This window comes from Lactuca serriola, chromosome 2, assembly GCF_051521515.1.
Source record: "Lactuca serriola cultivar US96UC23 chromosome 2, Lser_US96UC23_V15, whole genome shotgun sequence".
Lineage (NCBI taxonomy): Eukaryota > Viridiplantae > Streptophyta > Magnoliopsida > Asterales > Asteraceae > Lactuca > Lactuca serriola.
Window position 1 is genome coordinate 36851335 of NC_136409.1, and position 12799 is coordinate 36864133.

The following is a 12799-nucleotide window of genomic DNA, read 5'->3' on the forward strand; positions in this document are numbered from 1 at the left end:
TTGGTATTTCTGGGTCTTAAACTTGATTGATACAATTCTTCAGAGTTGATGAGTCTTTTTTTGACAAATTCTGCGCACGTGAAGAATAAGCTAGAAATATATATGTTAATTAGGTTATGAAAGAAAAATAATAGTGATGGTCAGGATCCTTATATGTGCTTCGGGATCCTGAGACTCCTTTAAGATTTAAAATCTTGGAAAGGTTTGAGGATCTTAACCCCAAGAGTAAATTACTGAAATCGTCCCTGTGGTTTGGTCAAAATTGCACGTTTGGTCCCTAACATTTTTTTTGCACTCGGATTGTCCCTATGGTTTGATTTTGTTGCGTTTTTCGTCCCCATGGTTTGATTTTGTTGCATTTTTTGTCCTTTACATACTTAAATTTAGGGACCAAACATGCAATTTTTACCAAACCATAGGGACGAAAAACGCAAAAAAATCAAACTGCAGGGACGATCCGAGTGCCGAAAAAAAGTTAGGGACTAAACATGCAATTTTGACCAAACCACAGAGACAATTTCAGTAATTTACTCTAACCCCAAACAATTACCCCTAAATTATACCAGTAAAATAACTAAATTGATTAATAACTGAATTGATTTCAAGTATTTGAAGTGTATAATTTAATTAAATTGAAATAAAGAGTTTGAAATTCAAACTCTAAATATAGAATTTTATCCTTTCAAATAGGCATGATTATCTGTTTAATCAATTCTCTCTGCTATGTGATCTGGAATAAATAGGGTATAGGGGTTATTGATCATCCTTTACTTCTCTCAGCTTCCCTTCAAGTGTTTATCATTCGCCTTAAGGTAAATATACCGTCTTATTTTCTCTTATTTTCCCTTCGAGTATTTCTCTTCATCGAGTATGAGTAAAAAGATTCTTCATTCTCATGCCAGTATCCTTGCTACTTCTAAGGACGATTTTGTAGATCAGAAGCTCCTAGCTTATGAGGAGACTTGTTCCTTTAAAAATGATGATAACGTATCTTTGAAAGCAAATGGGGCTTTCCTCGCCGACACCATCTTCAAATCTTTTGATGTTAAGGTCCAACCAGATTTTGTCTCTCCCACTTAGGTCGGCTTCCCCAAGTATCATTTCTCCTTGGGTCTAACTTACCCTTTTTCCTGCATCATCTATGAGTTCTTCTAAGTCACTAAAATATCCTACATTCAGACCATGCCTTTGATCTGGAGGATCCTTTTCTGGATTGATCGGTGTGATTAGTCCATGGATCCCAAGATCAGTCTATTTGAGCTAGCTTACATCTATGATCTCTCAACCTTTGGGTCTTCTCAATTCTTCTTTAAAGTCAAACCCAATAGAACACATCTTGTTTTGAAAACCAAACATAACGATGGTTCCTTCAAAGAAAGGTTTTTTTTTGTGAGACGAGATTCCATCCCCAACGATGATCTCCTACCGACGAACCGGGTCAAGAAGGGTGAGATTTGATTTATTAGGGATCCAAAATTCATATTCCTCTTATGTTGTGTGATTTTTTGCAGAAATCATGCTCGAAGAATTTGCTCCTTCCAATGAGGAAACTAAAAAGAAGATCGAGAATCTCTTTGCCTTGCCTGAAATCGAAAGAACCTTAAAAAATGATCCATCCATCTTCAAAGAGAGAGCAATTACCACCTTTGCGATGTCTAATAGTAAGGATCCTTAATTTATTTATTTTATCATTAGGATCATGAACTTACGAGGATCCTCTATGATTCTTAGGACCTAAGGTCACTCGTTTTAGTGCCCGCTTCGCCCCCTCCGATCTTAAGGAGGCTATGTTAGGCGGTCAGCTTGTGATTAAAAAGGAAAATTCTTCCGCTTCCCATCCTCTAAAGAGGGCCTGCAAAATATTTAGGTTAACTTCAAATATTTAAAGGTATAATTTTAAAATAAAAAAGAAGAGTAAATTTTTTGAAATTTTAACAGATAGGGTAATTTGAATCCCAACGGATAGATTTCTAGTCGTTGAAATAGACATAATAATATGTCAAATCACCATTCTACCTTTTCAAGATTCTAGCAAAATTAAGGCGTTCAGGCTCTTGATTCTGCCTTACTCTATTAGCTCCCTTCTAGACATTATTGGATATCTTCGAAGGTACTTTCCGTATTTATTTTCTCCTTAGCTTTCTTTGTCTTTAATCATGGGCAAAAAAACAACTCTCTCGCGCAAGCATCATCATTGTTCCTGATGATGATTTTGTAGATCAAAAGGCCTCTTTTTACAGGGAAACTTGCTCTTTTGACAATAACGACATTGAAGCTCTGAAATCGGTTGGGGCTTTTCATGTCGGCACCATTTTCAGACCATTCGATGCTAAGATCCAAACATAAAGTGTTTCTTCTTCTTGGGTTTGTTTTCCCAAATATCCTTTCACCCTAGGTCTTTCTTATCCTTTCCCTAGGATCATTTATGAGTTCTTTGAGATTACTTAAATTTTGTATATTTAAGCAATGCTAGTGGTTTGGAGGATTGTTAACTGGATCGATTGACTGAACTGCTCCATGGATCTTGGTATCAGGTTGAACTAAGTAATAAATATAATAATTATATTATTTACTAGGTGTGACACCCATGTATTACATGGGTTTATTACATGAGTTTATTTAAAAAAATATGAAATTTTAATGAAAAGTTTGAATTTATAAGAAAAATGAAATTTTTTTTGAATTATTAAAATTAATGATGATTTAATGTATTGAATACATTACATATATAAACTCTTTCTAATAAATACATTACATATATATTACCTTACATATTAAATATGAATTTTAATTTAATAAAATGAAAAATACAATAAAATGACAAGTAGAAATTAGAAAATTCAAAAATTCTAGAAAATGCCATGTGTCCAAGTGAAGGAAAATAGGACATGTGGCAAAAAGGTTTTTTAATTATTATGGAGGATATAAAAATCAATAATTGATGTTATTCAATATAAAATCTGGTAATTTACATTATTTATATTTTTTTGGAACCGGCGAATATATATGAAAAGAGAAAAGGACGAACCCGCCTAACAAGGGGCTATACGAGGAAGCCAAGAACCAAAACAAAGTTTTAATAGATACAGTTGCAAGCAAAGAAATTGACAAATGTTGGTGATTTTAGTGTCACCATGTCATTTTAAGTAACTAAAACTAACATGTGAGCTAAGAGGCTTCATAATTTGTATTCTAATATATGTACGGGGTTGTGCGGAGTGCATGCATGTTTAAGATCGAATTATAAGCCGCTTCAACGACTAGTCAGGGGTTCGGGGGCAGCGCCCCTGGGTCCGGGGTTTCCAAAGGGGCAGCGCCCCTTTGGCGGGGTCTAGGGGCAGCGCCCCTAGCGGGGTCCAAGGGGAATGACGGCCCAACCCTAATGAAACCCTAATCTTGTTTAATAAATAAACAACTCTTCTTCTTCTTCAGAAGAGGGTTACGATCTTAAGCTCTCGTTTTTCATCATACTTTCACAAAATCCTCTAGCATATTGGCTTACGTTTTCTGTGCCTAGAAACGTAAGTGTCCACTTGGATTATCCTAGGCTGAATTTCTTGTAACTCAGGCATATGGTAGAAATATCAGTTCGGAAAGTGATATCACGATCCAAGTTGGTATCCAAATCTCCAACACAAACCCAAAATTTCCTTACAACAAATACACCACTTCAACCAGTTAACATTACTATTATTACCCCTGTTTTTCAACCACATAAAATTCATTGATTTGACGATGTCCGCTACGATAGTTACTGATGTTCTTTTGTTGTTGAAGAGTCAGTCATTTCTTGCTTTCCAGATACACCATAAAACGCCATATCATATGCTCAGTAACATTTTCGTCTTTTTCTAGAGTAATTCCCCAATTTGACGCATAGTCTATCACATCAAATATTGATTAAAAGTTAGCCATGTGGACTTGACACCAACTAAGGATCCACTCCATAGTAGTCTTCACAAAAGAGCAACCGACTAACGTGTGATCAACACACTCATCAGTGACTTCGCATTGGCAACAGATGGTGGAGTCCAGACGAATACCACGAGAGTTGAGGGTTGTAGCGGAAGGATTTTTATTCTGAATATCTTTTATTATATGTTGAAAACAATTTTCCTCAAAAAATATTAACAAGATGGATGAAAACAAACATCGTACAAGAAAAAAGAGATCAAGATATGAAAATATACAACCAACAATATTCTTTTAATTTATTCCCCTTCGACCAACCAACGTATTGCATGTTCTTTGGAAAATGTTTCAGAAAGGAAATTATTATACCAAAATCAGTACTATTCAAGGTTGTAAAAATCGTTCGACGGTTGACTGATGTTAATGGATTAATCGTTCTTGACGGAGATTAATTGAGGACCATAGATTATCAATAAAATATTAAAATTAATCAAAGATTAATATATTTTGAGAAAAATAAGTACTTCAAAATTAGAAAATAAGAGAATTTGTAATTTAAAAAATTAAAAATATGAAAATATGAATATTTTAGTATAATATTTGAAAATTTGAAATTTTAGAGTAAAAGAAAATTTAATTTTTTGATTTTTTTTTACTTTTGTTGACTGATTTCTGCAACCATGGTATTATTATATCATAAGCTTTATGTTATGTTGTATAAAAAGATATAATGTGACAATACAAATAAATGAATAAATCCTATCAAGGAATTCAATTGAAAATGATTTTTACAAAGTTTATGTAATATCAAAGATACAAATATGAACATAATCTATGGATATATATTAACGGTAAATGCTATATTATCGAACATTTTGTGTGTTCTTTAGAATATCACATGTTTTCGAAAGGAAACTATCTACCGGATAAAATCCATATAACTAGGTGTGACACTCATGTATTCCATAGGTTTATTACATGAGTTTATTTTTTTTAAAAAATAAATATGAAATTTTAATGAAAAGTTTGAATTTATAAGAAAAATGAAAAAAAAAATTGAATTATTAAAATTAATGAGGATTTAATTTATTGAATACATTACATATATAAACCATTTCTAATAAATACATTACATATATATTACCTTACATATTAAATATGAATTTTAATTTAATAAAATGAAAAATACAATAAAATGACAAGTAAAAATTAGAAAATTCAAAAATTCTAGCAAATGTCATGTGTCCAAGTGAAGAAAAATAGAACATGTGGCAAAAAAAAATTTATTGATTAGGGAGGATACAACTTCATTATAGCTTTAAAGTCATTTTAAGATTAAAAATCAAGTTTCGGTGGCTTGGGGATAACAGTTAACCGGAGACATTGGTGTTTAAAATATGTTAACCAAATCAATTCATTATTCTACTCCTAATAGTATATCAATATTTTGTCAATCCTTATATTTGTACAACCACTGTGATTTTTTTTATGAACACCTAAATATATTATAAAAGAAAAAAGAAAAGAAAAAAAAAACAGGAGGCTGGGACAATTAAGCTAAACGGTATCATACAAAAGACACCGACGGTAAGCTGATGTGGGTGTCTTTATCGGCAGTGAACATCGGGTTGTGGCACTGAATTTACTGGTATATTACTGCCGATGGAAACCCACCGATCGCGAAGTGTGATGCATCTCTCTCTCTCTCTATCTCTCTCTTTCTCTCTCTCTCTCTCTCTCTCTCTCTCTATATATATATATATATATATATATATATATATATATATATATATATATATATATATATATATATATATATATATAGGTGAAAACCCGTGAAACCCACGGGTGATAATTTTAAATAGAATTAAAAAATTTATTACATAATAAAATAATATATCATTAATTTAGAAAAACTTATGAATTGTAAAATTGTATTTATTTTAATAATTTTGTAATTTGTAAGTATTTAATTAAACACATAAATCCATCTATTTTATAAAAATAATGATTTTGTATAATGAAACATATTATTTGTGTGAAACGACTTGTAATAAATTTAAACCCATGAAAACCACAGTTGAAAAGGGAAAACAATATTCATAACTTGTGTGAATATTCATAACTTGTGTACGTTATTAGAGTAAAGCAAATTTAAAACATCCATTATGTTTGACAAATATTTTTTACCCTTTTGAATAATTCTCATTAATACTGTGCTTTGTCTAATGTGTCAAAAGATTATAAACCTAAAGAATTTATTCTCCCTTTGTCAAGCTGAAGAAGGAAAAAAAATTAACTGAATGAAAATATTTTTAGCTTATTTTTTGTGAATGAAAATATTTTTAACTGATATAGCATGCAGTTATCTTCTTTCTTATTGAAATGCTACATCAAATAAGTCAAACTATTGTCCTTAGATGAATATACAAAAATAAAACACAGTCAAACTATTGTCCTTAGATGAATATACAAAAATAAAACATACTTCATTTTGTAAATGAAACATATTTCATATAACTAATTGTTTAATACAAAAAATAAATTTGGAAAACTAATTATGTTATTGGCAATTATACATGTAACAACAAAGTAATTACACAATTTCTTTTTCATCTTTCTCTTTTTCTTTTCTTGTTTGCAAATGAATATAAAAATAATAAAATATGCACAAAACAGTTTTACTATTTTCCAAATCAAACTTGTTAAAAAGGGTACCTAACCAATAGAAAATTTTAAAACATGTATATTAAGATTTTATAAAAAAATATTCCATATAATTCCTTTTCAATCATTATATAATATATATTATAAATTTATATTTAAATGATTACCTATTTAATTTTTTATTTTTTATAAAAGTAATCAGTTGTTCGCTTGTTTAAAAGAGTCGGATGAATTATTATAACTTAGAGATTACATTTCCTCTATAATGTTTTGACATTTTTCTTCATCAACCTGACAAATCTAAATAGTCATGTTTAATAATTTGTGTTTCACCAAATAAAATTATGTAATGTATTAAATTTGGTTATTTTAACATGAAAATAAAGATAAGTTTTAATAAAGATCCCTTTAAAAGATTGATTGGAAATTAGCATTTTTGTCACCAAAAGGAAATATAAATTATTTTAAAAATATAATAAAGCAAGAGATAAATATTACATTATTAGTAATTTATTAATTCTAAAAGTAAATTACAAAATCTATCATCATTAAGAAAAGTTATGTTTAAAAAAGATAATTTTATTAGTTAGAAGGTACCAAAATGAAATTTTTATGCGTTTGAAAAATTTGCTATAAATATAAATATAAAATGACAAAAATACATTATATATATTATTAATCTCTTTTGTATCTAACTGTTTATCAAAGTAAAATAAGTTACATTAACTGACTATTAATTTGACTATTAATTTTATGAAAAAAGATAACAAAAAAAAATATTTGTTTGTTATTAAACAACTAAAGAAAATAAAGTTCATGGTTTTGAACATATACTGGAATCCAGTACTATATGGGCTAAAGAATTAGCAAATAAAAGACAGTTCTCATCATGGCTTCAATTCTTAAATTCTTGACCTACAAATAGGAATTTAGAGACCTCATTAGATTAATAATGAGATTTCTCTTACGTAATGTACTTCCGCTACCTATTTGTACAGTGACAAAATTTAAATTCTATAACAATATACAAAAAGTAAATAAATTCTAAAATAATGGGCCAAATTTATAAACATATTTTATACCTTATCTCATGAAGCACTGAATAAACACGTCTGGTTAAGAGTGAAGTTGGAGGTGCAAATAGCTTATTTAAAGAGATTATTTAGTATGAAAAGTAAGTGCATTAGAGAAAAATATAAATTATAAATTATAAAACTTACCAAGATCACCTAAAGTGTTGTACATCTCGCGAATCTTCAATTTGTTTGTTCCACATGCCTCTTCAATTGCTGCTGTCACAATGCTTCCACCATTGTAATTACAAGAAAATAAATAGTGAATCACATATTGTAGAAATGGTTTGAATACAATCGAGTGATACAGTGTTTGAAAATTCTAAACAATCAAAGATTCAAAGAATGTAAATATGATCAACTGGAAATTTACCATTCCAAGGCACAAGAACCGTGATTCTGTGAATACAGAATGAAGAAAACATTTCAAAATCTGCCCTAATTTTTGAATACACAACTTTAGATCTAGAATTTACACACAAAAAATCTCAAAGTTTTGTTCATAATCGCCTAGTAGAGAGTGAGAATCCATTTGACAAAGATACAACATAAGATCTTTTCTATGTTTACAGGAATTGGCCAAAGAGATATGATATCATTCAGATATGATATCATATTCACATATAGTGAACAAAAAATTGTTCAAAATCAACAAAAAATACATTGGCCATTAAAATCGTTGATAATAGGCAAACAAAAGCTTTGGAACTGAGTAAAATTCACAATACTTGTTCTAATAAGTCAACGATCAGCACATAAATTCTACCTGATGAACTGAGGATCCGTGTTCTTGCCTTCTATAACAAGTAGTGTTTTTCCCTGAAAGGAATGCTTCTAAATTACTGAACAACAATGGCAGACTGTGGATGGTCTCCAACTCCAAATATTATGCTGTGTGCCACATCATTCATTACTCTTTCCCAAAACACTAAACTTTACATTAAAGGACTATCATGTTGACGGAATACCCTGAGGATTAAATAAGATCTATATCAACTCACAAACAGGGTATAAATCTAATTGTCATTATATAAAATTTTAATAATCTTCATTCACATCCAAAGTGAAAACCTTAACTGTTTTAAAAAATATATAGGGAAAATTATTGGGTGTAATGAAAAAAATGTCAATATGGACAGAATCAACAAAAATAAACAAAATTCAACTACAAATTGGAGTGAAGAACTTACTTTTTGGGGGAAAAGGATTTTGGGTTCGATAAAAAATGAAGAACGGATGCCGACATATCACTTTGTTGTCTTCCAAAATAATTTAAGTGATACCTGATAGTAAAAAAACCTAATGTTTCATTCAAATCACCTTATGGCAATTGGGGTCGATGTTCATCCGTTGCAGCAACAACAATCTATCACGATAAAAGCGTGCAAGACCGATGGTATGCAATCATCAACCGTAGAAAAAAAATTAGATTTTGATTTGCAAGGAAGTAGCAACCGAGACGACAAACTTTGAGCCACCAACGAAGTTGAAGCAGGTGTGGAAGAGATCGTATATGGCATCGATTGATGTTTTTGTGGGTGTGTCACCAGTCGTTTGGTCGTCACCTATGTTGAGAAGAGCAAGATTTGCTTGAGGCGGCAGCGGGAGAGGTGGTGGAAGACCCTGGTAGATTGGTGTTTGTCTCTCTCCCAATTGATCTGTCATCCACTTCAAATTTGCCATCGCTTCCTCCTCTTGTTCCTTCATCCGAGCTCACCAAAAAGATCAAAGAAAAGGAGTCAATGGAAATTAGAGGTTACAAAGCAAGAATGCAGTTGAATCGTCTAAGTAAACTTTCAAGCTTTCAAAATATTAAAAGGGGGGACTGATTTATAACTGAAGGAGTGAATTAGGGATTTTGAAATCCAGATCACAGCTAAGTGTAACACCCAAAGTTTTGAAGGCCAGGAAAGGAAAGAAAACCTTAATGTTAAGGGGCGACTCGGCGAGTCGGAGCGGGATCCGGGTCGAGGAGTAAGCGACCAACTCGGCTAGTCAGCCAAGTGGACTCGGCGAGTCTGGTCTGTGCGTGGAAAACCCTAAATTCGGGACTTGGAGCCTATATAAACGTCTTAATCTCCTTCCTAGGGTTCCTTACTGCCTCTTAAGCCCTGGATATCAAACCCTAGCCGCCATATCCTCTTTTTGAGCCAATTATTGCCTTCAAGAGTGCATTAAGCTTGGAGAAAGAAGAAGAATCTTGAGAGTGCAAGAAGGGGGCTGTAGATCCGGGATTGGGAAGACATTTCTGAGCTATTGGAGGTATAAACTAGTTCCTGGACCCTTTTTGCATCTAGATTTATGTGTGGTTGTTGGGGCTCTTAAGCCATAATGATATTATTTTGAGTTAGGAGTCGGATCTGGAGTTGCTACTTCAGATCCAAGTGTGTTATGGACTGCAGAAGCATAAAGTATCAGCCCTTGAGTCGATTTTGAAGCCCCTTGGCCTTAAACCCTAGTTTATGGTGCTTTTTGCCTAGATCTCCCTCTCTACACGTAAAGTTTGCAACTTTACGTGGGGGATAGGCTTGGGAAGGGTAGATCTACAGTTTGGAGTCCATGCATGACTCGAAAGTCCTCTGCATGTATGTAGATCTGAATGGACTCGGCGAGTCTTTCGAGTGGACTCGACGAGTAGCATGAAGATAAAAAGGAACTCGACGAGTGGGATGAACAGCTCGTCGAGTCGGATGAAGATGGGCATGAACTCGGCGAGTTGGATGAACAACTCGGCGAGTTGGATGAAGATTGCCTTGTGCTCGGCGAGTCTGTTCTTAGACTCGGCGAGTCAGGTCGCGTAGTCCCAAACCCTTCGAGTTAAGACTCGAGTCAGCGAGTCGAGCAAGTACTCAGTGAGTTGGACAGGTCAGGATTCGGGAATCAGTAGACTCGGCGAGTCAGGGGCTGACTCGGCGAGTCAAGTTGTGATTGGAAGGACTTTGAGCATAAGAACTCGGCGAGTAGGGTTGACCTGGAAGGTTGACTTTGACCAGGACTTTGACTTTGACAAGAGTTAACTTAGTTGACCTTTGAAGGTCAGTTAGACTAAGTGTTATGTTGATGTTGGTAGCTCGGGGAGCTAGTGGAGCAGCAGTTCGGAGTCAGTGGTCAGGTAGCGGTCAAATGGATTAGCAGCAGCAGTTCAGCAGTATCAGGTAAGTTTCCCTTTGTATGAATGGGTCTACGGCCACAATGTCGGCCCATGTAGTTATGAGTAGAAGACCCGGGGGTTAGCCCTAGGCACAGTATGCTAGTATGATACTCGGGACGAGGTCCAATAATAGAGGGCGGGTGCCCAAGGAATGGTTTAAATGATAGTTTATACTTGTTGTCTGTGTGATACTTGTATGTGCCTGGTAGGGAGGTGAGTGTGGGAGAGGTCCTGTATCTCACCAATAGCAGAGTGTGGATGGTGTTCCACATCTCTAGCAGCAGAGCAGGGGTGAGGCCCCAGTCAGGAAGGGAGTGAGCGTGGGCTGGGCCCGTATCTCACTACCAGTAGGAGCATGGACGGGGTTCCGTGACTCATCAGTAGCAGGTCAGGGGCGGGGCCCAGAGATAGGCGAGGCCTTAGGACAAGATCCGTTAGTATGTGTTTAGCTTATGTGAGATGTTTATGTGCTATTATATGTTAGTGGGCGAGGCCCTGTGACAGGCAAGGCCTACGTGAAACAGATATGTATCCGAGCGGGGCCTGGAGCGGCGGGGCCGTTGTAGCGTGCGAGCCTCAGGATACCGGGCGCGGCCCAGTATGTGCAGTATGTGGTTATGCATGGTATGTGGTAGGGTGGGGAACTCACTAAGCTTCGTGCTTACGGTTTTCAGTTTTGGTTTCAGGTACTTCCGGTAGCGGATGATGGACCTCGGGATGATCGCATGGCACACACCATAGCTTAGACAGCCTGGGAATGTTTACTCTGATAATGAATATGTATTTTGGAAACTAATACTTTGTTTATGTTTGGAAACGATGAATTTGCTTAACGTAATGTTTTATTAAATGAAATTTTTTGTCTTGAATTTTGGGACGTTACACTAAGGGACCGAGATTTGAGGATGATTGAGATTTAGAAGATAAATTCTTGATTTTCCGATGAATATGAATATTGAAGAGGAAAGAATTTGATTGGTAATTGTGGGCTAGAGGATAATTTTGGAATTTCACTTCTGATAAAATGAGCGGCAATATAAGCTAGAAGAGCGCTTGGAGAATGCCACGTGTCATAAAAGTACTTATTTATTAGGATAGAGGATATATATATATATATATATATATATATATATATATATATATATATATATATATATATAAAGCATATTAGTTATATCTTGAATTTTAAGAGGTACAAGATACAAAGCTTTTTGTGCAAATCAATTATGCATAACAAAACCATTAATACTTGTGAAAACTTTAAAGACTTTAATTAATGATTATTATTAAAAATTTAATTTGGAGCAAAATAACATTTTAAAATATTAAATCCATCAATATACGTTAATTTACATTTCTTAAACTAGATGTCGATAATAATTAATTTACATCAAATGTATAAACATATAATATAAATATAAGTTCTAAACATAAATATTTTAATTAAAAGTGATAATTATTCTTATTATATAATAACTAATAACAAAATCTAATAATTATTTTCCCGTAAGAAAATTATTCGCCCAAAACACTATATATATATATATATATATATATATATATATATATATATATATATATATATATAGAGAGAGAGAGAGAGAGAGAGAGAGAAAGAGATTAAATTGTTTCCTACTTTTTATGCCTACAAATGTTCCTACCTAATAAAAATATGACAAGTGTCATCATTCCATAATTTTTTAACTAACTCATTAAGACTATATTAGGAATATATCAAATAAAATTAAATTGAATGATGATTTGTTATAATTTTAGTAGGTAAGAATAATTATAGGAATAAAAGGTAGAAGGATACTGAAATGACCTAAAATACGACCCAAAATTTTTGTTTTAATATTATTAAAGATCGTATCATCAAATGTCATATACACCAAGAACCATAGAATGAGTAACTCAAAAGTCAAAGTAACTGTGTCAAAACAAAATCTTTATCAATCATATCAAAATATCTGAATAAAATCCCTAGGATAAAATT

The 12799-nt window shown here is 33.0% G+C and overlaps 1 long non-coding RNA gene across 2 annotated transcripts; it reads right to left on the reverse strand.

Annotated features, from left to right (window-relative positions):
* Window positions 1-6571: 6571 nt before the first annotated feature.
* LOC145090284 (uncharacterized) lies at window positions 6572-9527 on the reverse strand. Of its 2 annotated transcripts, XR_013701473.1 has the most exons (4): window positions 8843-9527; window positions 8419-8621; window positions 7800-7868; window positions 6572-7494 (listed from the first exon to the last, which is right to left on the reverse strand). It is a non-coding gene; the product is annotated as an uncharacterized LOC145090284 (long non-coding RNA). The 2 variants fall into 2 exon arrangements; XR_013701472.1 differs by lacking the exon at window positions 8843-9527 and having other exon boundaries at window positions 8419-8738.
* Window positions 9528-12799: the final 3272 nt, after the last annotated feature.